This window comes from Falco punctatus, assembly GCF_963210335.1.
Source record: "Falco punctatus genome assembly, chromosome: 8".
Taxonomy (NCBI): Eukaryota; Metazoa; Chordata; class Aves; order Falconiformes; family Falconidae; genus Falco; species Falco punctatus.
Genome location: NC_137588.1, coordinates 35554806 through 35578767, shown reverse-complemented (window position 1 = coordinate 35578767; position 23962 = coordinate 35554806). Strand labels below are relative to the sequence as shown.

General features: G+C 39.2%; 1 long non-coding RNA gene across 1 annotated transcript in view; it reads left to right on the top strand.

The window, feature by feature from the left end:
- Positions 1-23011, top strand: part of LOC308068685 — a 42923-nt gene extending 19912 nt beyond the window's left edge. Inside the window, exon 2 of the long non-coding RNA XR_013930062.1 lies at positions 528-23011. This is a non-coding gene — a long non-coding RNA (uncharacterized lncRNA). The remainder of the gene's footprint in view (positions 1-527) is intronic.
- Positions 23012-23962: the final 951 nt, after the last annotated feature.

Genomic DNA, 23962 nt, shown 5'->3' with positions numbered 1-23962 from the left:
AAATTTGGCATAAGGACAAACTGGGTCATAATTACATTTAGGCAGGAAATCAGAAGTTTCTAAATGTCACATGTTTGAAGTTCTGCAATGTCCTTCCAGGAAAAGTAATAGGAGTAAAAATCCCTTACTCTCTAGCTAGTTTTGGATATGTTCTTTAATCAGCTTATGAAGGGGATTGTGTGACATAGCTGGCTGATAGCGGGGGCTGAATTTGTTAATTTAGGAAGGCCATTCTAGTATCTTGTCTTATGTGTTGATAGTTTCTTCTGGCTGCCACAAGCAGGTAAGCACGCTGTATTAGCTGTATGGCAGGTATTTATACTGTCTCACAGAGAGCTGTTATGCTGTCAACATTATCTGTAATGATACCACACGTCACTTAGAAGGCTCAGAAATGGCAATTGTAGTTGTTACAACTCAGTATTCAATTTTGCAGTGCTGGGAAGTGTGTCTTATCTTTAGTACTTAGCATTTGGAAGATTTCAGCCTAATCAACAAGCTTAAGTAAAGTGTAATTTCTTTTTCAGTTTTCCCATTTTTCTGGCCCATTGGACATTTCAACTCTAAAATAAAGTCTGAGCAACACAACGGGAGATGTGAAGCCCATACAGCCTAGAAGGCAACGGCAGCTTTTCCATTTAGTGTTTTAGTCAGACTTTCTTTGGAAAGTGCAGTCCATCATAGAAAGCCCAAGGTAAGTGCACAATATCTGAGGAACTTTTTTGTTTCCTTTTTACATAGTAGACTCTTCTCTGTAGCACTACTGCCTAGTAATATTCCCAAAGCAACATCCTCCTAAATATACAGAGAAGGATTTACCTAAAAATACATAAAAATATTTAAAAATCCAAGGTGACTAAACACAAATGGTCTTATCTGTTACATCTGTTTACTAAGTTCAGTTATTTTTACTGAATGTCTTTTAGAGAGCAACTCATGCTAGGTATCTTTAGCATGAGGGAGAGTGTTCCAGAACGGACAGTCTGGGATGAGGTCTTCGTCAAGTAGCACTTTGACTATCCTTAGAAATTACCTTCTCTTCAGTTATGTAGAGGAATCAGGGAAAACTTATGAGTGACTAGGCAAGTAAATTGTGTTGCCTCAGTTCTTTCTGCTCTATAAAAAATCAGCAAAGCAGGTTTTAAATAGAATATTTTTCTCTTCTATTAAGATGTTCTGAGTGGAAGCACAGTCCACTGTCCTAGAGGGCTTTGTAAAAGGTGGAGTGTGTATCTCAGAAATATAGGAGGCGTTGTCTTTGTAGGTGCTTATCATGAGAATATACAATTGTTTTATCTGCTGGTTTTCTCCACCAAGCAATCCCCTATGATCAGAGCCAACTCTTTTGCTCTTTATTCAACTTGAACATTTGGATGTCTCATCCACCAGGGTAACTTGCTTATTAGGTTAAATTGATAATTGGCAACTTTTCTTGAGTCAAGGAAGATAATTATATATTTTTTAATAGTAGTTTAATTTAAATAAATGGTGTGCTTTACATAAGGTGAGAAATAACAGTGAAGTGATGCATAGACCAGTGAGGTTATTGAAAATACAAGCTTTATTGTAAAGTAAGAAAATATTATCAGTGGCTGTAGTCAGGAAGCACAATGCTGAACTGACAGAAATATTGACTTGTAAATAGGTCTTTGGGAGGTTATAACTCAAGTTACATATATTATTCATGCAGTAGTAAAGCCTGGAATCTCCATTTGGAGATAAATATTTCATTGTCCAAGGCACTGGACAGGTAAAATACGAGGGTGGGGGAGTGTCCTCTTTCCCAACCACCTTTCAACCTAATGAGAAAAATGTATGCAACAAAGAAACAATGGGACTCCACCATAACAACGACCATTTTGAAATCATAGTTTAAGGTTTCTGAAGACATGATGGTAGCTTTAGAATTTTAGTTTCTACACTTCAGCATTTCATATGTCCTGTTAGTGAGGCCTGTCTATTTTACACATAACTAAACACAATGTACCTCAAAGGATGGGCAGGTGTAAGCATGATAGGAGTTTTCAGGTAGGTCATCTGCAGAATTCCTATTCCTTTTAGGTCAGATTTGTTAGACAATCAAAGTCCATGTCTATATGCTGTGATTTAGTTCAGTATTTAGCATTAATTTAGATGGGTTGTATTTCTTTTCTGAGTCTTCCTAATGCCAGGGAGCAGTTAATACAGTGAGAGTCACATGTGCAGTGACCCTACAGAGTCAGATTCACCTGCTGATACCCTGCTCCCTCAAAGATTTGCATGGATATTCTGCTAAAAGCAGCTACTGAGATAATCTGATAGCCAAATAATTTAATCCTTGTCATTAATTTTGTGGCCTGCTTGATGTTAAAAGGACAGGAAAAAGTAAGAATGAAAGGAGGTAGAAGCTCTGGTTTTAGTTACTTGGTTTTATTCCTTTCAGCTGCTGTTACAAGTACCTTACTATTCAGCCTAGGCTGTAGGGACTTGTAATTTAGGACGCATGACAATGGATGATAGATAATCTGCATAAGAAGCATAGGGCATCAATGAATGTGCATTCTATCTATACTAATTAATGCATGAACAATTACAAAGAAGTAGACCACTATCTCACTTCACCTCAATTTTTTCACAGGAAACATATGTCAATAATCCAATCTTTCACCCACCATCTCTTTCTATTATTGGTCTTCAAACAATAGGTTTAAGTCATAATTTGAAAATATAAACACTACTAAAACACGGAAGCTATATCGTCCCTTTTACCAGTCTATGGGCATGGTTCCGGCGAGTTAATTATTTACGTTTGAGTGAGACTGTAATCCTTCTGTCCACTGTTAGTAGTAGTGGAGACTGAGGAAGGGTCAATGTAGTTCTAAGTACAGTGTGGTATTAATGCACTCCTGCTGCTGAATGGTTTAGGCTGCAGGGAGTATTGGGCAGGAAAATGAACTCCTGTCTTGATTGCTGCACTGAAGTGTTTCTCTGGGGCACTTACTACACTAGAAAATAAAAAGTATGATCCAAAAAATACAGTGATATAAACAAAACCCTGGAGAAAAGTTTTGCTGCCGTTGTCCACAAATGGAGGAAGCAAATAGGGGATGCATGGGTGAAATACTTTGTGGTTATTCAGTTTTAGTACCATGTATGCCTATCTATTCCCAATCTTTGCCATGATAATTGTAAGGAGTTATTGTGAATGAATCATCTATTGCTAGATATGACTGGAGGTGACCAGGGTAGGGAGAAATGTTAAACATTGATTGTTCATTATCAGGTGTTTGACGGCAGTATAAGACCATGACAAGAAAAAGCTGTGGGGTTTTTTTCCATATAACAAGATACAAAGACAGTTGGTACAAGGGCATGATATTAATCAACTCTGTCCCAGCCAGAATCAGGACAATTTACTGAAGCATCTTTGGCCTTAGCATCTGCAGGTCGCTGTCACTGACTGGCTGCATGAAATATACTGGGGTGGTAACATCAGACTTCCTTTCGTTGTTTCTAATTTGGCTCATGTGTACCTCCAAATGTCCTGTGTCTTTTATACCTACTCACAACTGTAAAAGTTGTTTTCAGCTGTATCAGAAATGCTGGTTGAAGTAGGATTGGCATAAAGCCTTCTGGATACTATCTTTTTAAACTACTTCCAAGGTCTTTCCTGTAACAAAGGAAGAACAGAGCAAAGAACTTCTAAGTGCTCTAAATGTATCAAGACCATCTATTGATTTCAGAAATGAGCTTAGTAACAGTAATGTCTTTCCTGCTCTGTGTCCTGGAACCAGAGAAAGCTTAAATTGCTTTTCCTTTTTTTTTTTTTTTTTTTTTTTTAATTTCAAGTGAATTCTAATACCTGTATTTTGGAGTTGAACACATGTCAAGAGGCACTTCTAATAGTCATTTTAGCTGTGTCTAGAAATGGACAGAGATTGGAAAAGGGGATGATGGGTATAGAGAGGGAAAGAGCAAGATTACTGTGTCACGATGCTGGTCTGTAAAAATCTTCAGTCACTATTTCTTGTCTACCTCTCTCCTGGTAAATGTCACTGTGCAGACACTGAGAAGACAGAATGCTTAGTAGTTTATTTTGAGTTAATGGTCTGGTAGAAGTCAAAACTGTGCAACATGATTAAGAAAACTGTTTTTCTTTGCGGAAGAATCCATTTTTCACAACATAGTCACACCTTAGGAAAAGAGGAAGAGAAATGGACTCAATTTATGGGAAGTTCCTATACACAGTTGCCAGGAACAAGGAAGGAAAGGAAAACAAGTACAACCCTTATTTGCAAAAGTGTGTTTTGGCATGCCTTCTGCATCACAATGACTGTAGCTCCATACAGTATAGATTTACATCATACATTTGAAAAAGAAAAACCCTAAATAATAGGCATATGTTTCTTTGGCCAAGTGTCCCAAAACACTGTTGATAAGAGACTTGGGGAAAAAAATCCTATATACATCCCATCATTGTGAAGGCAATGAAATATCAATGAGGATAGTGCAGTAGAAACTGTAGCTTGAACTGAGAAAGAATCTTTCATTTAAAGCCCATAAGATCTCCTCACTATTAAAATTCAGCACACTTTCAGAAAACAGACCGAAGGAGGAATTAGGGTTTTATGACTTCATAACTTTTACAAGTGTCTTTAAAGCTCTCCATTATTATTTACTCTTCAAAGACAGACTGTGGCATTACAGAACATCAAAGAAGCAGTCCAAAAAAAGCAAGCTTTGAGAACCAATTACTAGAAAGCAATAGTACAAAATGCATTTATCGGTTAGCTTATCAAGAGTCTGATACAAGAATTGATTCTGAAAGGAAGCAGCATGCCTTCACGACATTCACTGATGATAAATCACCTGTCAGTAGTCCTTGGGGAACATACGTCTAACTAAAATTAGTACACACATCCTAGCACAAACAACGTCTGCGGCTAAAGTTGGCAGAAAACAGTGTGCTTCCATTGCTACATCTTCAGAATAAGTCAGGGTAAGTAATATCTGGATGCATACCCTGGCGTTCCAGGTTGCACCTGAACGCTGTAGTCTCTGAATTATATATTGTAATTTACTCAGCACAAGAAGTCCCTAAGAGGATTACACGGGATTACACAATGTCTTCCTATTTCTCCCCTTTTTGGGACCAAAGCTCTGGTTGGTAAATTGATGTGGGATATGACTTTACTTTCAGGTTTTTGTAATTTCATTTAGTGTATGTGGTTTACTGCAGTGTTCTAAGGTTTCCATTGAAAATGTATTTATTACCTTCCCCCACACTCCCTGCTTCATTGCCGCTTGCTATAGATGTGTTTGTGCCTGGGGAGCAGGGATTGCCCAGTACTGTGGGAGTCATTCTTGTCATGGGTGGACTTATTTAAAGGAAAGCTTGTCTTGCTGTCTTCTCTAAAGATGCCTGGACTCTGAAATAGTCTAATCTCCTCTGCAGTATTCATAGCTAGAACCTTCTGACTAACCATGGTCTATACTTAGGTCTCATGTATGTCACCCTGACCTCTAAAATCTGAATTATAAGTCAGCCAAGTGTAATACCTTTAAACAAAAGTTTTTAGTAGTAAGAGGAGCAAGGTAAAAGTATGTATGCATGTGCATGTATGTGTTGTAGGAGACATGGATCAAAGGAAATAAGTGATATCCAGTCTCCTATCATGAAAAGCAATCTCTGCATGACTCAGGAGCTACCTTCCAGCCCTTTCCATATTCCTAGTTTGAATGGGAGCTTCATATTACAGTTCTTTTATAAAAACAAACATTGGCATAGGATTGTATTTTTTTAGCACTAACACATTAACAATAACCATAGTACCAGCTTTGTCAGGGGAATGTAGAAGTCTCTGTTGCAGAAAGAGTTGGTATAGTGCAGTTTGCTGTAGTGACTGAAATGGATTGAGTGAAGCAAGAAAAAACAGATTGGGAAGAAAGAATATGTGACCAACTTTTATGTCTACAAGCCATTAACATCCACTGTTCTTGTGTGTGCCACTGGGGCAGGGAAGGAAGGAACAAGGTGAGATAGTCCCAAATGTTTACCGGTAGCAAAGCCAGTAGCTGGGTTGTGGGATATAAGCTTCCTGAGAAGTTTGGTCCCTAAGATCAGAGCTAAGGCCCTTGGAATGCTTCTAAGTGAGTGTGGCTCAGCTCGTGGCCTGTGCAATGCGTTCATATGGTTTACCACTGCTCTCTTGGAGGAGACAGGGAGCAGCTGTTCAAGGGATGAAGGTAGCCCACATGGCTGAATCAGCCCTCTGGGGCCTGCCACAAAGAGACAGGCAGTGGTGGCTGTTGTTACTCAAGGTGGGGGACTGCCAACTTTAACACTGACTCTCTGGGTGAGGCTGTGACAGAAACAGGAGGGTGCATTTGGTGATTGCTGCTACGAGGGCTGGAGAGGTAGTGGATTGGGAGTGGGAGTGGGTTTGGTGGAGCTCAGACAGACATGTCTGCAGATGGGTAGGCAGGAAGAGGAGAGTCTTCCTTCCCAAAGCATTAACCTGGCCACAGAGCTGAAGGCTGGAATGCTCTCTGAAGAATCCTGCCAAATGGGCCTGAGGAAACCAGTCAGTTTCCTCCTTTTCTTGCATCACATGGGCCTGCCAGACCAACAATCCTTACAAGTAAAAAGAAGCTCCAGGAGGTAAGTCTTGAATTAACTTTGACTTCATATGACCACTGGTTAAGTAAAGGCAATGGATGCTGCCCCTCTGTGCACAAACTATATTGAATCAGTGGGAAGCACGAATTTGACTCTGCATGATTGTTTTCCATGCTTATTACTTTACTACATTGTGGCCAGGCCAGGAGTCTCAGCTGCTAGAATGGTTTCTGGAAGGAAGAGGCTATACCACTTAGAGACATCTCTCCCTTGGTTTCTGAGAGTCTTTTTTGTTCTGCTTGGCTCTTCCTGTACTTGCTAAATGCTAAACTGTAGTTGTAATAGGAGACTGTTACACTGAGACATGAATTTGAGTGATTCATTGTGGATTTACTAAGAAGTTCTTGTGGAAGCTGTGCACATCCTGAAGCTATAGATTGATGTAGATAATAGCAGTTGTTATTAAATAAAAATATGAATTCAAGACACAAATGAAAATTTCTCTTCCATTTGCAGTCTTGACAGTGAAACTAAAAATGCTGGAAAAGAAGATATATTCATTGTTTTCTACTTAACAACAGGACAAATTGATATGTATATATATTTAGATGCAAGACTCTTGGCTATTTGACACAATTGTTTGGGGTTTTTTCCTTCATGTTCCCCAGATATTTCTAAACCTTTGAATGAACAAAGGATTTGATTGCAGGTAAGTTTCAGTAACAGCTCTGCACATTATGAACTGCGACATCAGGCACTAGTCAAATGAAAAATACAAAGCTCTCCATCTATTTTAGACTTATACAGTCATATTTACATGGTCAGTCCTAATCCTTCACTGTGTGTGCACACGGACACACTATATGTACACAGATTTCTTGATGATACATCTATCAACTAGCATCAGAGCAGGGCTGAACCCACAATGAGATGCTCTGCTGCTTGCAGCAACTTTGGTTTTTTTAAAGTGTATTATAAAGGATTTGAAAAGCTTGATCTTCAGAGTGAGAAAGGAAGGAATTAAAATTCTTTTGTTTCTCCCTTCTGGTTTTCCCTCTCTTCTGTCTGCCTCTTTCCGAGGATTTGTATTCAGATTGGAACCATAAGTGGTTTATTTCTGCCCTCAGATCACCCTGCCCTAGAAATACTGTGATAGCTCACAGAAGTCTGTGATAGTGTTTGTGTTCTATAGCGCTATAAATTAGTGATACAGTCTGATAAAAAGAATAAGGGATGTAAAGATGCATATGTTAAAAAAAAAATAGTAAGAAGTTGTTAGGTCTAATAAAAACCAATGCCCTGGCACAATGCCTGCTTTCCTTTTTGAAAAACAGTAAAGCTAAGTCCTTATGCTTTGTAAGTATTTTTTTATTTAAACTGAAAATTTTATAGTTGTTTATTTCATGACCAGAATGTTTTAATCTGGTGTATGATTCATACCTTTAACAAAGCAGGCAAGTAGTAACTTTGTGATTATTCCCCACCTTATTTAATAATTTAGACATAATTTTATTAACTGTATAAACTAAACAGTTACAGTGCATTCTGCAATATATACCTAAATCTCTTTACATTGCCTTTGGAAATATTTCCTAACAGTTTATCTGTGTTAGTCATTTCATAACAGAAAATGGTCTTTTACTTGTAACCAGCTGCCACATAGAATAATACTGAAAGCTTCTTCTAACATTTCCCAAAATTGTTTGTGTACCAATGGCTGAAAAGAAATCAATCCTTTTGTGTCTATGTCAAAAACCTATTTTAGATAATGTAGGATATATATATATATACACACACATAATAAAGACATACATGGCTGTGTCATATTGTTCTAGGAATCAAAGATAGTAATCTCTCATATTTCCAAAGGGAAAGCTTTATCTGATGATTTAAATAGAAGTAATGTGTCTTCTTTTAAGTTCTTGGTCACCAAGGCATTAAGAGTAAGCTTTTGAATAGTTCCTGTAACTTTCATATGCACAACAGACTTAACTGTCTTACCAAGTGATTTCACACTATTCATTTTCCTATGCATTAACAATGTATGTAGCACATATTTAAAAATTGTTTGCCTCTGCTGCTGCTGTGGCAATATATGGCAAGATTTTTCAGTCTGCCAAATCAAAACAAAGTTTTCTGGAACACTGGCAGTAAAATCTAAATTTTCCAAGATCAGTAGCTGTAAGGCAGACCTGTCAGCTAAACTGCTTCAGGCTTGGCAACCCTGAGAATCCAAGCAGGCAGTGTTCCAGAGATCTCAGGATTTGCATTGGGAAGTTTAAGAGCCCAGTTCTAAGTAGCCAGTAACGTAATGCTCCTGGGGGCAGATAGCTTATTTCATATTTGAAATGTGCTTTATATTATTTCTGAAACAAAATTACTGCCAATTTTCTATCCTTGAAGTTTCTTGGATTTGATCCCAGTGGACTGAAATCTTGCTGCACAAACCAAACTCATCCTAAAACTTTGTGTGTAACAGAAACTCTCCTTTTCAACCTGCTCTGTTTCTGCTTTGGTAGGAGATACAGCTATACTCATATATATCAGTATAGCTGTATCTCCTATGTGTATATATATATGCATATATATATATATGCATATATACACAGTTACATCTTCTGTCACTGTATCAGTTGCATCATCCAAGCTAGTCATACATTTATTTATTTGGATTTTTCATTAAATGCTTTATGATTTTTTTCAGTGTCTTAAGCTTGAAATGCTTACATTTAAACAATCTACTTAATTTAGTACTAGAGAGCTAAATGCTGATCAGTGGCCTCATGAAAGCAGTGGCTTTATGATACCTTTGCTTTGAAATCTGTAGCTTTCTCTTGTGGACAATTATGTCTTCCTTACCCTCCTCCTTGACAGTATGCACTGCATACTCACCCTGGAATCCAAAACTGTCAGCCTGGTTCCTTTTCCTAATTCAGGCATCACCAGTGATCCTACTGAAAATATGTAACCCAAAACCGAGTATAGGTTGCTGCACTAGCCCTGGAGGTCTGACAAAGATTGCTGGTAACAAGTTAGGGTTTTGTCTAGCTGTTCACAGGCTTCTGTGGAGGTACAGTGCTGAAGAGTGGAATTCTGTCTGCTTAATATACAAGGGTGCATTGGGTGTTATTATACATAGTTCAAGAGCAACTATTGATTTAGTCTGCCAGTTTTCTTCAGCTGTCAAGAGTCAGACTTCCTATACAATCTGTGGTGAGAAATAGTCCTGACACCAAAACTAAGCCAGCCAGCCGTGGTGCTTAAATTAGGCACTCCAGCAGTCTTGTATCTGAGCTCCCTAGTTATGAAGTGACAAAATATGAAGAGACAAATACACTTCCTATAGATTTTATTTATGGTTTGGACACTATGTCCCTCAGTGGATATGAATTGCAAAGGCACAACCTGCTGAACTCAGTAGAAAGGTCTGCAGTTCAGTTTATTTGTGAGGTCTTCTAAAATCTATTTTTAAAATGTTTTTTGCATGTATAATACAGAGATAAGAACTAAGAAGTACTGTGTGAGTTGGAAGTTATTTTTTCAAGTTCTGGGATCAGTCCTGAAGCCCTCGTGTGGGCAGACTTCTAGGGTTTTTTATTCATAGGTGGGAATGCAAGTTCACCAAAGGTAAAATGGTCCTACAATATAAATTTAATTCAGTTTTTGTACTTTTCCCACAGTTCTGCTTGGTACAGCTGCTGCAAGCTCAAGTGACTTTTAATGGTATTTTGAAGTGACTTAGGAAAGAGCAGGGAAAAAGAAATTGAAAATGTGCATTAAAATTTTAAATCACATGGAAGTACTTCAAGTGCAAATCATTAAAAGATATGTTCAAATTTATATAGAGAATCATGATCTCTAATTATGGAAACAAATAAGCAGTGTGGGTTTTATAACATCATTAGACCTGTCAAAAATACAGCTACAGAGCAGGAATCACAAAACCATTCATTTATTGAATCCACTATGAATGAGCTGATAAATCACAACTAACCCAAAATTATTGCAGATTACTTTGTCTAATAATTTAAACAGATGAATCCAGAAATGGAAGCCCTACCTCCTTTTTTCTCTATTGGTGTAGGTTTGCAAAGAATCCTAATCTTCTTGAGACCAGTGGGGATTTTACTGTTGATTGATGCAAGGTTAAGATTTACCCCTGATTCTTGCTGCTGTGAAAGGAGTATCGGTACTAATGGGTCTAGATGCTGGAACTGTCCAAACATCAGCAACTGTTAGAGAATTACTGGAAACTGAATGGTTGGATAAGCACTCGACAAGGATGAAAGACAGGCATAGAAACTAGCAGCTGTTACATCAAGTAGGTGACATGCCTGAGATGGGATGGAGAAACAAATGCATTTTCACAGGAACTGACCCTCTTCCACTGCAGGTGGGAAAATAGGAAGAACAGGTTTGTGAGAAAGAAGAAAACCCAAATTCACAGCCTCTGTGGAAAGGGGAGGAGTGAAGGTGTGGAGAGAGAAGTAGAGGAAAGGATAGTATATTATAAATTCATTGGAAGTGGAAAAAAAAAAAAGACAGAAAAGGAGCTCCAGTGTTATGTAGACAGTAGTTAAATGTTCTGTGGGGAATAGAGCTAAAACAGGCTGAATTTTCATCTGTTATGTATTTATATCAGCAAGCTGTCAAAGAATGTTTCATATAAAATAAGGAACCGAGATTTGATCTTTCTTTTTATTAGGGAAAAAATCCCAGCAAAACCACAAGAAGTTTCCTGTTTGGTATATTGAAGTGAAAACCCCTCAATTACTACTTTTTCCAGTTGGATCAGGCCCACAAGAAATTTGTTGCTAGAAAGGGAGTACCATGGGAGTCACATTCATAATCAAGAAAATAAAATTTCCAGCTAGTAATGCAGAGTAAAAAGCAGTAACTAGAACTGTAAACACGATGGCATTAAAAATTCACTTTTACAAGAGGGTTATCCAGAATTCTCACTCAGAGAAGAAAGAAGTTTAATTGCCATAACTTTCTATTAAGTGCCTATGACCCCGATGATGATGTTGTAGCTGCTACTGAGCATTCCTGTTAGGAGACAGTTTAAATATTTAAGAAGATCCAGTTTCCACAGTGGCTTTTGTGGTGCTTAGAATGAGATAACCTTGGCAAAGGTCCAAGGCAGACATTTTGTAGGTCTAGAGTGAAACTCACACATTTTACTACAATGTATAGAAGTACCTTTGACTGACCGTTTTGTTCGCCATCGATGCTTGGCATCAAGAATGCTGAAATTCCAGGAAGGTTGAGATCTGCATTCAGCACCCGGGACATTCAGTGACCGGATTTTTTAACGAATATCTGAATCTGCAAAATTGTTACCGTTTCAACTAAGGCTTTGAGATTTCCTCGTTCTCTACGAAGAATGTACTGTCGTAGCTGCGAGGTCCTGAGTGGTGTTGACCACGTTTAATGTCAGGTATGTTTTTATCTTGGTTGTGTTCGACACAGTTTACAGTGACATCTAGTGACTAGTTAGTTAAATGCAGGTATGTACTTCAGATGGTGTTTCCGTCGTTGGTACCTCTACTTTACCTCCACTGTAGTAAAAAGTCCATAATCTGAAGCCAAGGACTTGGCAAAGGCACTGTAGTTTATCCATTTCTGGACTTTCGGTACCTTCTTCCTTCTCTCGCTGTCCACAGCTGGGTGCCTTGCAGAGTGGTTGTAGCAAATTGGACTAGAGCTGCTTCAGGTTTTTCATAGTCTTTACTGAAGTCTCTGCATTCTGCATTCATTGCTTGTAGTACCTGTCTTGTGTAAATACATTTAAGGAGCAGAGAAAAATCCCTGAGCATTTCTAATAATCCTCCTGCTTACTTTTGTTTATATTGGGATGCTTGGAAGTACAAAACTGCTCATCTCTTGTTTTGGTAAACATGACAGAGATGACTATTCTTAGTTTCTAAACTGAAAAACAAATCTCATGGAAAGGATGAAGAAAGTTAGAGTGAGTGAACTGGGAGAATAGTGTCCCAATATTACTATCTGAAATACAGATACTTCTTCCAGAAAGGCTTTTCACAGGACAGGGAAAATGTAGGTCAAGACACAGCTAAGTTATAAGCAACCTTCTCATTCAATAAGAAGGAGGAAAACAGATTCTGTTTTCTTTGTAAGTCCATCAAAACCCTTCTGGATCTATTTCTGTACCTTTCAGATCTGAAGATTTTTTTTTGTCAATGATTGCCCTTTCCATTCCCATACAAGCTCTCTACATGGTTGTATTTTACATTGAGATGTCCGTTTTGATGAGTTTTCTTTTGAGATCTGATTTCAGATTTTTTTTTTCATTATTTACACACCTGAGTTACTCTGGAGAACATTGCTAACTAGTTTCCTCAGTTTCTCGAAGTTGCATTTCAGAGACAAAACCTTCTTATTCCACAAGGAGTAGACATCCCTTTCCAGGCTGTTCAAAGCCTGCATGCCGTAGCTGCCTAGAACCCTCTCCTGCTCACTGAATCATCTTGCCTTTTCCTCAGGTAACAGTGGAAGATTAATCTTGCCTTTTATAAGCCTAATCAATAAATTAAACTGTTTGTGCATTGCAGGAATGGAGCAGCATGTCCTTTATGGCCTGTTTTATGTTGCTTTTTATTTTATGAGATGAAACAGTGTCACAGATACAAGCCTTGACTCCAGCATCAGATCTGAATGTTCTTGAGTTTGAGATCTGGGTTTAAACTGAGGCATTCCTAAAGTCTGACTTCGTCCCAATATGAAAATTAGTTGATTTTTCAAATCAAGATTTCAGTCCATGTCTCTCCTTTCAACTGGTATTCCAGTTTGCAAACTTTTGATATTGTTTATTCCTTTTGCAGTTTAACAGGGATAGAGCTGAGGACTTAAACCTAGCAACTTTGCGTAGATTTTGACTCTTTTCCAGAAGTAAATAAACAGAGGAGTGTCACCCATGAGCAGTCCTGGTGAGCCCTGGAGGTAACTGATTTGGCACCATATTGTTACCTTACCATTAACCACACAGCTTTTGCTTTTTTTCTGTACTGTCACATTCATGTAATAAGGCCTGCACTCCAGCAATAAAATGCTCGCTCATAAATGCAGGTCTTTGCATTGTTGAATTTCTTTCTGTCTCTGCAACTCTGCATCATAGGGCTGAGCAATTCCTTTTGCATGAAAACTTGTTCTCAGTAGTCGTCATTACCTTCCTGCTCTGTGTTACCTGAAGCTTCAGTACCATGCACCTTCTTGGACCATCTTCTCCTTGGACCAGTATTTTTATTAAAATACTAAGCAAAACTGGGACGGGCACTGATTTTAGAAAGACACCCCTTTTCTTCCCAATAGTATAAACAGTTATAATATCTTCTTACCTACCTAATAGTTATTCTTTTCATCTCCATTTTCCCACTTTAATAATTAATCTCCCTTGAGGCAGTGAAAGCAATTCTTGGTTTAAGTCTATAGAGATTAGTTCCAATGCATTGAGCTTGTCTAAAAAACCAGTTATCTTATTGAAGAGAGACACTATAGACTGCCACAATCTAGCCTGATAAAACCCTGTGGCATTTTATCACAGTTTTCATTTACCTCTCTGTCCTAGATTTACTCATTCTGCAGTAATGGTACTGAAGTCTTGCAAAATGCCAGTCCTATCTCCTCACTTGCTCCTTTTGAATATGCACACAGTGTGTTTTTTTGCTCTGGGTCATAGCATATTGCTGTCAAATTATAGGAACAAATATTCTATCCAGTGTACCAGTGATTTTTTTACACCTTTGCATGGAGACTATTTACCCCTTTATTTTCAGTTTTGTTGTGATTGTCCACATTTTGGTCATTCATAGAATGTGGTAAATACTTCATTCCCATCAGATGCTCTGCTCTTATTCTCTTGAATGTAATCATCCCTACTGAAAACAGAAGAAAAGCTGTATTTGTTTGCTAGTCCAAACCTAAATTATCATTTGACTCTACCACATTGTGACTAGGTGAAGGCCTCACTTCTCTCTTTAGCCTTTCTCTACTTGTGAGCATAAGAGCCAGGGTTCTGTTTTCGTTGTAAGACCCTTCTGGCTCTATTTGTGTTCCTTTCAGATCTGAAAAATGCTTTTTGTCAATGAATGCCCTTTCTACTCCTGTACAAGCTTTCTACTTGTATTTTACACTGAGGTGTCTATTTTTATGCATTTTCCTTTCTTTTGAGATCTGATTTCAGTTTTTTTCATTATTTACACACCTGAGTTACTCTGGAGAAGCCTGCTAACTAGTTTCCTCATTTTCTCAAAGTTTGCATTTCAGAGACAAAAATGTAATTATAGATCTATTTTTACCTATTTTGAAATTTTAAAATTAATTGAAGCAACTCATGATTGCTCTATTGTAAGGGAAGTGGATGCACCTGAAAACAGAACCATTGTCCTAGAAGCACTTTTAAATTGTGCATTGACAATTCATTCCTTATTAGAACTAGATTTTACAGTTTGGATTTCCAGGTCAGGTGCAACATACAGATCTGCTCAGGCCACTCCCCCTTGAATGTCATGCACTGTGGATAATAACACAAACTTTTGAAGCTATGGAAGCAGTGTGGTGATCACGAGGCATACTGTGTGTTTAGGAGTGAGAAGTGTTATGAAATAGAGACAACAGCCAAACTAAAATAAAAGTGTAATTCAGTATGGTATCTCAGCTGTGTGCTGAATGCAGAGGGACTTGAAGTACCCCATAGGAAATGCTAAGTGCTATCCGTATCTGAGATCTTTCCCCTGTTTAGAGAGTTTATGGCACCTGAAGAGAGCTGCCAGTGACTTGAATGGCTGTAATTTTCCATTTCTTTTTCACCAAAGAGTCTTTCAGTGTTAGGCTATAAATGGAGGGAGAAATCTCATGCCCAGTCTGGTTTTCCATGTTTAAGAAGTGGGTCACTGTGGAGTATTCCTGGGGCCAAGAGGAGATCAAAGAGAGATGAAAATCATTGTGGCATCTGGTGTTCAAGGTATTTGGCTGGAATGGGAAGCTCCTGTGTCTAGACTTTACTCTGAGGCTTATTTGTTTTTATCTGATGATTGTTTAATGTAAATTATGTGTGCCGTATTGGGAGCGGAGGCAAGAATCAAATGGAAGTTGTTTCTTGTTGTCTTGCCCTTTGTTCAGTCCCGCAAGCTCAATGCTGAGATGCATAGGGCAGGTCAGTCCCAAGCATTTGCTTTGCACAGAACCCTAGATACTCAACAAGTTATTGCATTAAAAAAGGTATTTTGTGTTTCTGATTGTTGAGTAAGATGTTCTGTATTGGAGTTTTTCATTTAAGCAGGTAAAATCTTTTATAGACTAAAATCTCACGACTTGTTTTATGTAAGGTATATATAAAGTATATATAGATTCTATGCAGTTACATTTTTAACCACCTAGGGTTATCCACAACCGTTCATTCCACAGGCATCATGCCAAATCCATGTTTCTTTAGACAGCTATGTTTGGGAAACATGAAAGTACAAAGCAGGCAAAGGAGAAGGACATATTCACAACTTCTCAGGCTCCATCAAAACTTCATTTACTTACTATGGACTCTTCGCTGAAACCTTCAGGCATAATACAAATTAAGATAATGCACTGTGGGTTTTGACAAATATAGAAGTTTCAAAATAATTAAGAATGCAAACTACTGATTAAAGGGTTTTTGAAATGCTGTATCAGTTTATGAATCATCTGCCCATTGGTCATAATATACAGGCAAATTAAAAATTAGCTGAAGGATATTAATTAAAGAAGATTAAAAGAAAAATGCTACTTATTATGCAAGAGAATGGAATGTGCTCATTGTTGAAGCGAACCTCTTAACACTTTAATATGTATGTAAGCTTATAATATGTGTTTCACTCATAACTGCAATATGTGGAATTTGAAACAAATAGAATGTACTCCAGAACTGGCAATTTCTTACAGGACTGAGATTTTTCTGTCAGACACTTCTTTTTGAAGTGGCCAGTCAAATTCAGAGTCAGGGACAAGGTGGTCTTTCCAGATGGATTCTTTAGCTCAAGTTTTTGAAAAACAGAAGTTCTCACTTTATTTGTAGTCCTTCAGAGAGATCTGTCCATAATGTTGGGGATATATTTTTTCTATATGAGCTCTTAAGTATTATTGTATTTGGAAGCTTTCTGTTTTATAATAGCAAAAACTAACTGTTTTTTAGTGTCCAGGAGTAGAAAATCCTAGATGTTGTGGGCAAGAACCCATTTGATTTTGGGTGGTCAGACAGACCTTTTCTAAAGTTTTCCATTTTCTAAAGTGTGATGGTAGTATTTGGAGCATACAGCAGAGGTATTCTGGGTTTACAGTCTCCCTGTAATGCATGAACAAAAGCGCTAAACAGAAGGTTAAAGAAGTGTTAAGTTCTGTTAAAGCAACATTCGTTAGAGCTCCAGATGTTCATGGGAAGAAAAATCTGTTTTAGGAACCACTGGTGAGTGGGAGAAAGGAGAAATGAGCTCTCCTGGGTCCCCCTGTTCTAACAGTGTTGCTGTGAACTTTTCTTTCTGAGGAGATTCCCATTTGCTTTCCATTCCCATAGTTTAAAATGATTGGAACAGTAAACTACCCCTACTAACAAAATCTAATACCTATTATACCTACATTTCAGTGCACCAGAATCAAACTCAAATATTGGGTGCATTAGATAACAAAAGGCGAAGCTGTGAAATATCTCCACAACTAATTTTCTACACAGTATCTGGCACTTTTGGACATCTTTTTAATCTGAAATGTTGAAACCGATATACACGGCTAGGTGGTGACCAGGCCAACCTTATGGCTACGGTACTGTTGTGGCTGTGACATTAGACCAATGGAAAGACCAGTCATGAAGGCTGCCCTGGCCTTTACAGACATTACTGGTCTGTGCTGGAGTGTGTGCAGAGCTGGAGTGTTTGTAGTGTGTGGAGAGTTGGGTAACAAACCTGATTCAGAAACTGAAGCTCATTTGACTGAGGCTATTGGTAATGCATTGCAGCAGACGTGGCTGGCTTAAAAAAGGCCTGGTTTTTTTCCCACTTATGATAGTATCAGAACACAGTGGTGTATGGGGGTGAAAGCTAATGGAGGAGAACCATTTCTTTGCTAAACCATATCAGTCTGCAGCTGTTCACTGGGGAAAATATGTTTGCAGACAGGGCTGGGTGCAACTGCAGTGTGGATGAAGGATGGGCTGCCAGGCAAGGGGTGCTCATTTTGCTGCCATGTGATCTACTTTACATAGAATATTAGGAAATGCTGGATGTGGTAGAAGGTTTCCTTGCTGGTAAAATCTGAGAGGAGAAGAAACAACAGTCTGTATTACGCAGAAATGCATGTCAGAGGGTTATCACTCCTTTTACGCTATGTCTGTCTCATCCATTTGTATTCCAACTTGCATGTGTTCTGGTTACCTAAACACCTCTTCTACCACAAGAGTGACCTTTTCCAGTAAAGGAATCGAAGTGCTGAGAAACAGGTGGAATGGTAAGAAGTCATGCAAGAACTTTTAATTAAACAGGTAGTTGAGCCTAAATTTCTTGTGTTAGGCCAGTGGTCTAACTGGTGCCCCATGCTACCTTGATGGAGGAAAACATCCTGTAGGTATGTTTGTCAATAGCTTCTGGGGAAGATGCACTCAGCAGACTGGTACCTCTGTAACTGGTAACCGGTGCTGATTTAAACCAGAGGACTCATTTCCTCAGATAGAGCATTCTGTGCAGAGTGTGAGTTACCAGCAATGTACTGATTTGCACTGAAGGAGCACTGTTTTCTGGACTCCTGCAACAATCTATGGAGACAACAGACTACCTACAGGTTTTCCCATTTGTCTTTTTCTCTGGTAATAAAAAGCTGAGAATCAAAGGATTAGCTACAATCACACAGCTGTCACAGTGAACAGTTCTGCATCCTGCTTCACTGGCACTGCTTTGTGTTGGAACAATGAGTTGGTGATGTGCAGGGACAGGTAAAGCATGTTGTTGCTTTGGAGTAAATGAATGCCAGAAAGTGTGCATATGCATGATTTGGACATGTTTCCTGGATAGCTGAGGAAGGCACAAATGAGCAGTGAAGAAAATCTTTTCTAAAACATTTATGGCACCTTGGAGAATTCCTCTTCTGTAATGTTGTTATAATTGCTCTGACCTAGAGCTGGTTGAACATTCATGCCATTGTAATTTTTGCCACTGAAAAAAGTTGATTTCAATATTCAAGGTATTTTCTTCTAGTGAACTTGTCTGTGAAATTCTTTTGATGTTACTAAGCTTGGAAACATGCAAAAATAAAGTTATCCAGCTATTTGAATACAGATACTTTCTATGGAATATTGGGAATGCTAAAAATATTTGTCTCAATGAAACAAAACATTAGCACAGAATTCTGAAATTTTTACTTAACTTCTGTGCAATGAAATTATATCCTGCAATGTCAAAATTCCTCCATAGATGTTAAGTTCTGCACCTAGAGCTTCCCTTTAAGTCTAGGTGACACCACTTTGTCAACTCTCTAGTAAGAAAATGAGCACAGAGGGTATCAGGCTCTTCCTATCCTAGCCCAGGCCTGGCTATGACCTCTGTGGGCCTTGGTTGTCTGTAATGCTGTTGTGTTGATGGGCTTCTCAGAGCTTTGTGAAATGCTAATTTGAAAGGTTTTGGATGTCGTTTGTTTTGTGGCAAGAAACTGCTCTCACTAGAAGGACTTACTGCCTATCTAGCTTCAGAGTAGGAGGACATACATGACTCAAAATTCTGTGCTGTTCAGGCTGTCCTGATGTTTCCACCCTCCAATCATGAAAAGCCTTCAGCTTTGACACCCAGCTTTGATCTAGCTTCTCTTTATGCCAAACATATATCATTAGTCTGTTTCCTACATTTAAAATTTGTCTATGGACTATCACTAGGGTATACTAGCATGTTTACACAAAAGATGTAGTGATTGGAAGCTCCATCACACATATTTATCAACATACCTATGCGTTTGATGATAATGATTAGCCTGTCTGCAGTATTAGTCAGGAACTGGTCTCAGATCAAAGTCTGTAATTTCTTCAAATACCTTGCTTCTGCATCTATGAGCCACTCAGTTCTCTTTCAGTTCAAAGAAAAGCTCGTTGCTTTTTACTGTTTGTGGCTTGTACTAAAACAGAAGAGGAGAACACAAATTGTGCAAGGTGACTATTGCTTGTGCCTATTAAAAAAGGGAAATTTTTTGGATGGAGATAGATGTAGAGGCATCTCACCAGTACAACATTCTCATTTCAGTGCTCAGTACCTCTCTGCTTTCTAAAGAGTTTTTCATTATATTATCTGGAAAGCTGGAGCCCTTCTGAGTGCTAGAACTGCTGTACGGTGCTGTCTGTTGCGTTAGTAATGATCTTCTTGCTGTCACCTTGTGCCTCTTGCCAATTCATTGTCTTCCTCTGTATGGTTCAGCTGTGAGAGCAATCAACAGGCAGTTTGTGGGTACCTTTCCCAACAAGGTGTCAATCTAACTCCCCCTTGTCTCTCTTGCTGTAGTGATTCAACATAAATGTTATGAAGCCACATCAATGCCTAAAGAGCTTTCTCTCCCCAAAATGCTGTGCTGTTTTTGAAATGTGCTTCCTCACTCTCAGGAAACTTCATCCAAAGTTAACAAATTTTAGAACCATTTGCTACCTAGCTTGAAAGAAGTGTGTGTAAGAGCAGTGGCTCCTGTTCACTCATGGGCTGGGCTAGGCTTAATTAAAACTATACTTCTTTGATTTGAATGTTTAATTCTTAGCAGGATCAACCCCAGTCACTCTTCATTTAAAATAATGTGAGACACCATTTAGCCTCTGATGATGATTTTAATTTTTCTTCAGTTATTCTGAAACCTTTTCTCATCATATCTTGTTTTGTTCTATCTAAACAAAGTGTAAGGTGTGCTAATATTCCAGAGAGAAGTTAGCTGGCCTAGGTTTCCTATCTAGTGAATAAATTCTAAGATAGGTCTCTGTGCAATCACTCTGCAGCAGGAAAACCTTGCTAGATGACACTATGCAAGTGGTTTTGCATTTAAAAAAAAAAAAAAAAAGGCATTCTGTTCCAAATCTGGCTGAGGTTCCCTGCCTTAACTGCAAACTCTTTTGTTACATGTAGCTACAAGGTTCCCTTCCTTCCCTAGCCTCACCAGATGGTTCACTCACAAGTAAGCCTGTTGGCTCAGCAGAAGGGACTAGTCCCAGTACAGAAGTGTTGCAAACAGGGACATTTTTTGGCCAACTAACATCCATAGCAAAACTTCAGGATAACTTTAGTGGACTGCAACTTTCATCTAAGATATTTCCCGCAAAGAAGGAAGCTGCAAAGTAAAAGTCAACTATGGCCAGCCCTCAGGGACAGGTTATAGAACCAGGTGCCTCTTTTTGCAAGCCATATCAAAGAACTGTGAAACTATCAAAGGTCTGTGACAAAGATTGTTTTCCTATGCTCCACTGAGGGTGTGTGCACCTCTTAAAGGCTGTAAATGAGGTGCTGCATTATAATGGGTACTCCCATTTTAGAATTCCCTTTGTCCTCTGTCTCCAAGAGTGTGCTGGCTTCTGGAGAAGGTATTGTTCTGTGCTGCTGCTAGGACACATTGTATTCCTCAAGTATCTAGAGAGCTGAGATGCAAAGGGCAGTATGGGTAAAATAAGTGAAAAGGACCTGTTAAGTACAGAGGACTTTCTACTTAATTTTCTGCTAACCCATGGAACTGCAGGAACTAAAATGATTGTGATGCATAATGTTCCTTATGGTGAATTACAGGGATCCTCGGAGCATGATCTGGCGCACCTCTAGTTATTCCTTTCAGATGAGGTTTCAGAAATTACATATTATTTGACAAATCTGGCATTTGAAACAATTTTTTTTTTTTTTTTTTTTTTTTTTGTTGGTAGTACTGCCTTCGCAGTGAATGCCACTTCCTCTGGCAGGGAAATCACCATGTACCTCCAAACTCTGCAGCTGGCTTTTCTGAATACCTCAAACAAGATTCACAAAATGCTAACACATGGAAGCTCATGTCCTGTTGAATATGTCTCTTTGCTCTTAGCAGCTGTCTTGTACTTCTGTTCCAGCACTTGTGTAACTGGCTTTTTTTATTGTTAAGAATTTTCAGAACAGTAAGAAGAGTACAAAATTTATGTGGCAGAAGTGGTAACTACAGTCCTAAAATGAACAGCAGACTTCACAGTGAAACATGACCAGCTGGCCCAGCTGTATGAGTCTGGTGATTCTTCATAAGCTTGTTTTGACTAATTTTGAAGTTGTCTCTGATGAAGTGCCAAAAATGAACAGAGACTTTGCTACAGGGGACTCTCATCACCTTTTTGTTTCTTGGTTACAAAGCCACCTGAACTCAAACCAAGTTGGCTGTTTTCACCTCTAATGGGAAACCTCAGCTGAATCATTTAATTGAGGTTAAACATTGCTGTCTTGGGTAATGATGTGATGCTACCTTCCAGCTTGATCGGCCACTTGCTTCACAGCAGAAGCACCAGTAAGAGGTTTAGATAAAAGACTTATCTAACACTGCAGGTGCTATTTATGTCTTCTGCAGAGAGCCTGCTTTTTTTCTGGCATTGCTGTTCTGACACAGTTTTATTCCAGTACTTCCTATATGTGTGCATTAGCAGCCATAGAAGATGGAACACAGCAAACCTCTTTTCTGACAGCAAATGCCTTTTAAAATCTTTCCAGAGAGCATTTGCTTTGTTCCAAATCCCTTTTCACCCAGTGAGATGCATGGGAAAGAACCTCTTATTTTGACCCATTCTTCTCTTCCATAAAACAAATTTTAAAAAGTTGAAACTCCTTGTTTGTCTCTGTTCTCTTGTGCACCTGCACAGCATTGGATTTTTCTTGAAAGTAATATGCGTAGGTATTTTTTTCCTCTTTTGAAGGTTGCAAAAGGCTTAATTTCAGCCATGATCTGTGCCTTGTCTTAGCAACATTGCCATTAAGAGGCCACTGCTGCCATTTGTCCTAGTGGGTCAGCCTACAAAAAATTACTCACCAGATTCCTATAGCATCAAAGATGCCTTAGATGAGGGTGCTCGTCAGGCTGTGGGACGGCTGGAGCACATTCGCCAAGTGGCAGGAATGCAAGGACAGACTGACCAGGGCTCTGGTCTGGCATCAGTCTCTGTGTACCCACCTAATCTGGGGTTCCTCGAAAGAGTCAGAAGATTTCTCTTCCCACCAAATTCCCAGTCACTGTATCCATGCATTTTTTTTTTAGGCAAACTGGGAGTTGCAATTTTGCAGGAATATGTCCCAGAGAGGAGGAGGGAGGCTGAAAGCACCAGTCCCAGAGAGTGGCGTGTTGGCAGTGCCAGGGAAGCTTCCTATGATGTTGGGCTGATCTGAAACAATATAGTTAGGGATGATCTGGGGGCGGCGGGGAGGGGGGGGGATAAAAGAAAAAAAAAGTTGTTGGAACAGTTTTCTTCTAAGAAAATAAAATTCTTCTGCTAGAAACCAGAAAATTACTCCAGTAGTAAATTCTCAAGGTTCTGCTGGTGTTAGTAATACATTTGCCCCCTTTTCTTGATTTCAGTTATTTTAACCCTTTCAATACCAAGCCCACAGTAGCAGCTTATTACATTTCTTTCTTAGTCTTTCGGTCTTTAGGGAAATCCTTTACTACTTTGGTTTGGTTTACAAACCTGAGGAAATAGAAAGGAAGTCAAAACTCCTTTCCCTTGCCCTGACCCGACACTGTTGAAGCTGCTGGTTCCTTGCACGGGGCTCATGAAGAGGCGCTGGGGCTGCCGGTCAGCCAGAGGGTCCTCACCGTGTTATTCCTCTGCGTTGCTTCCCCAGTCACTTCTGGGAAAAGTGCTGCCATTTCTCATGCAATAACAGAAGACAGCAGAATGGAAAGCCAGAAAAGCAAAGTGTGATTAGTTTTAAAAGATAGCACAAACAATAAATGAAAATTATGACCAGTTGTGAACAGGAGAAGCGTGAAGGACTAAGACAAATTTATACTCTTCTAGCTCCCTTCTAAATGAAAAATGGGCATAAAATCCCCTGTGTGCTGATTTGCATGCATGAGAAAAGGGGCTGGCTGGGTGAAAAATAGCCTATAGTGCCCATCCTTCACTTGTTAAATAATCTAGACAAAGGAAAAGAGAGATTCATGGTCGATGCATTTGTACCTGAGTGATTTCAGTGCCATTCTCCCAGCTGGATGAAGCCCCATGGTTTCTCGTCTGTAAACCGTCCCTGCTCTGTGAACCCCTCCCCGCGCTGCTCAGTCGCGCCGCCGCACCCCGCAAATCCGAGAGGCGCCCGCTCCGAGGCAGCGGTTCCCTGAACTCGGGGCCGGGGCCGGGCCGGCCGGGGCGTGGCG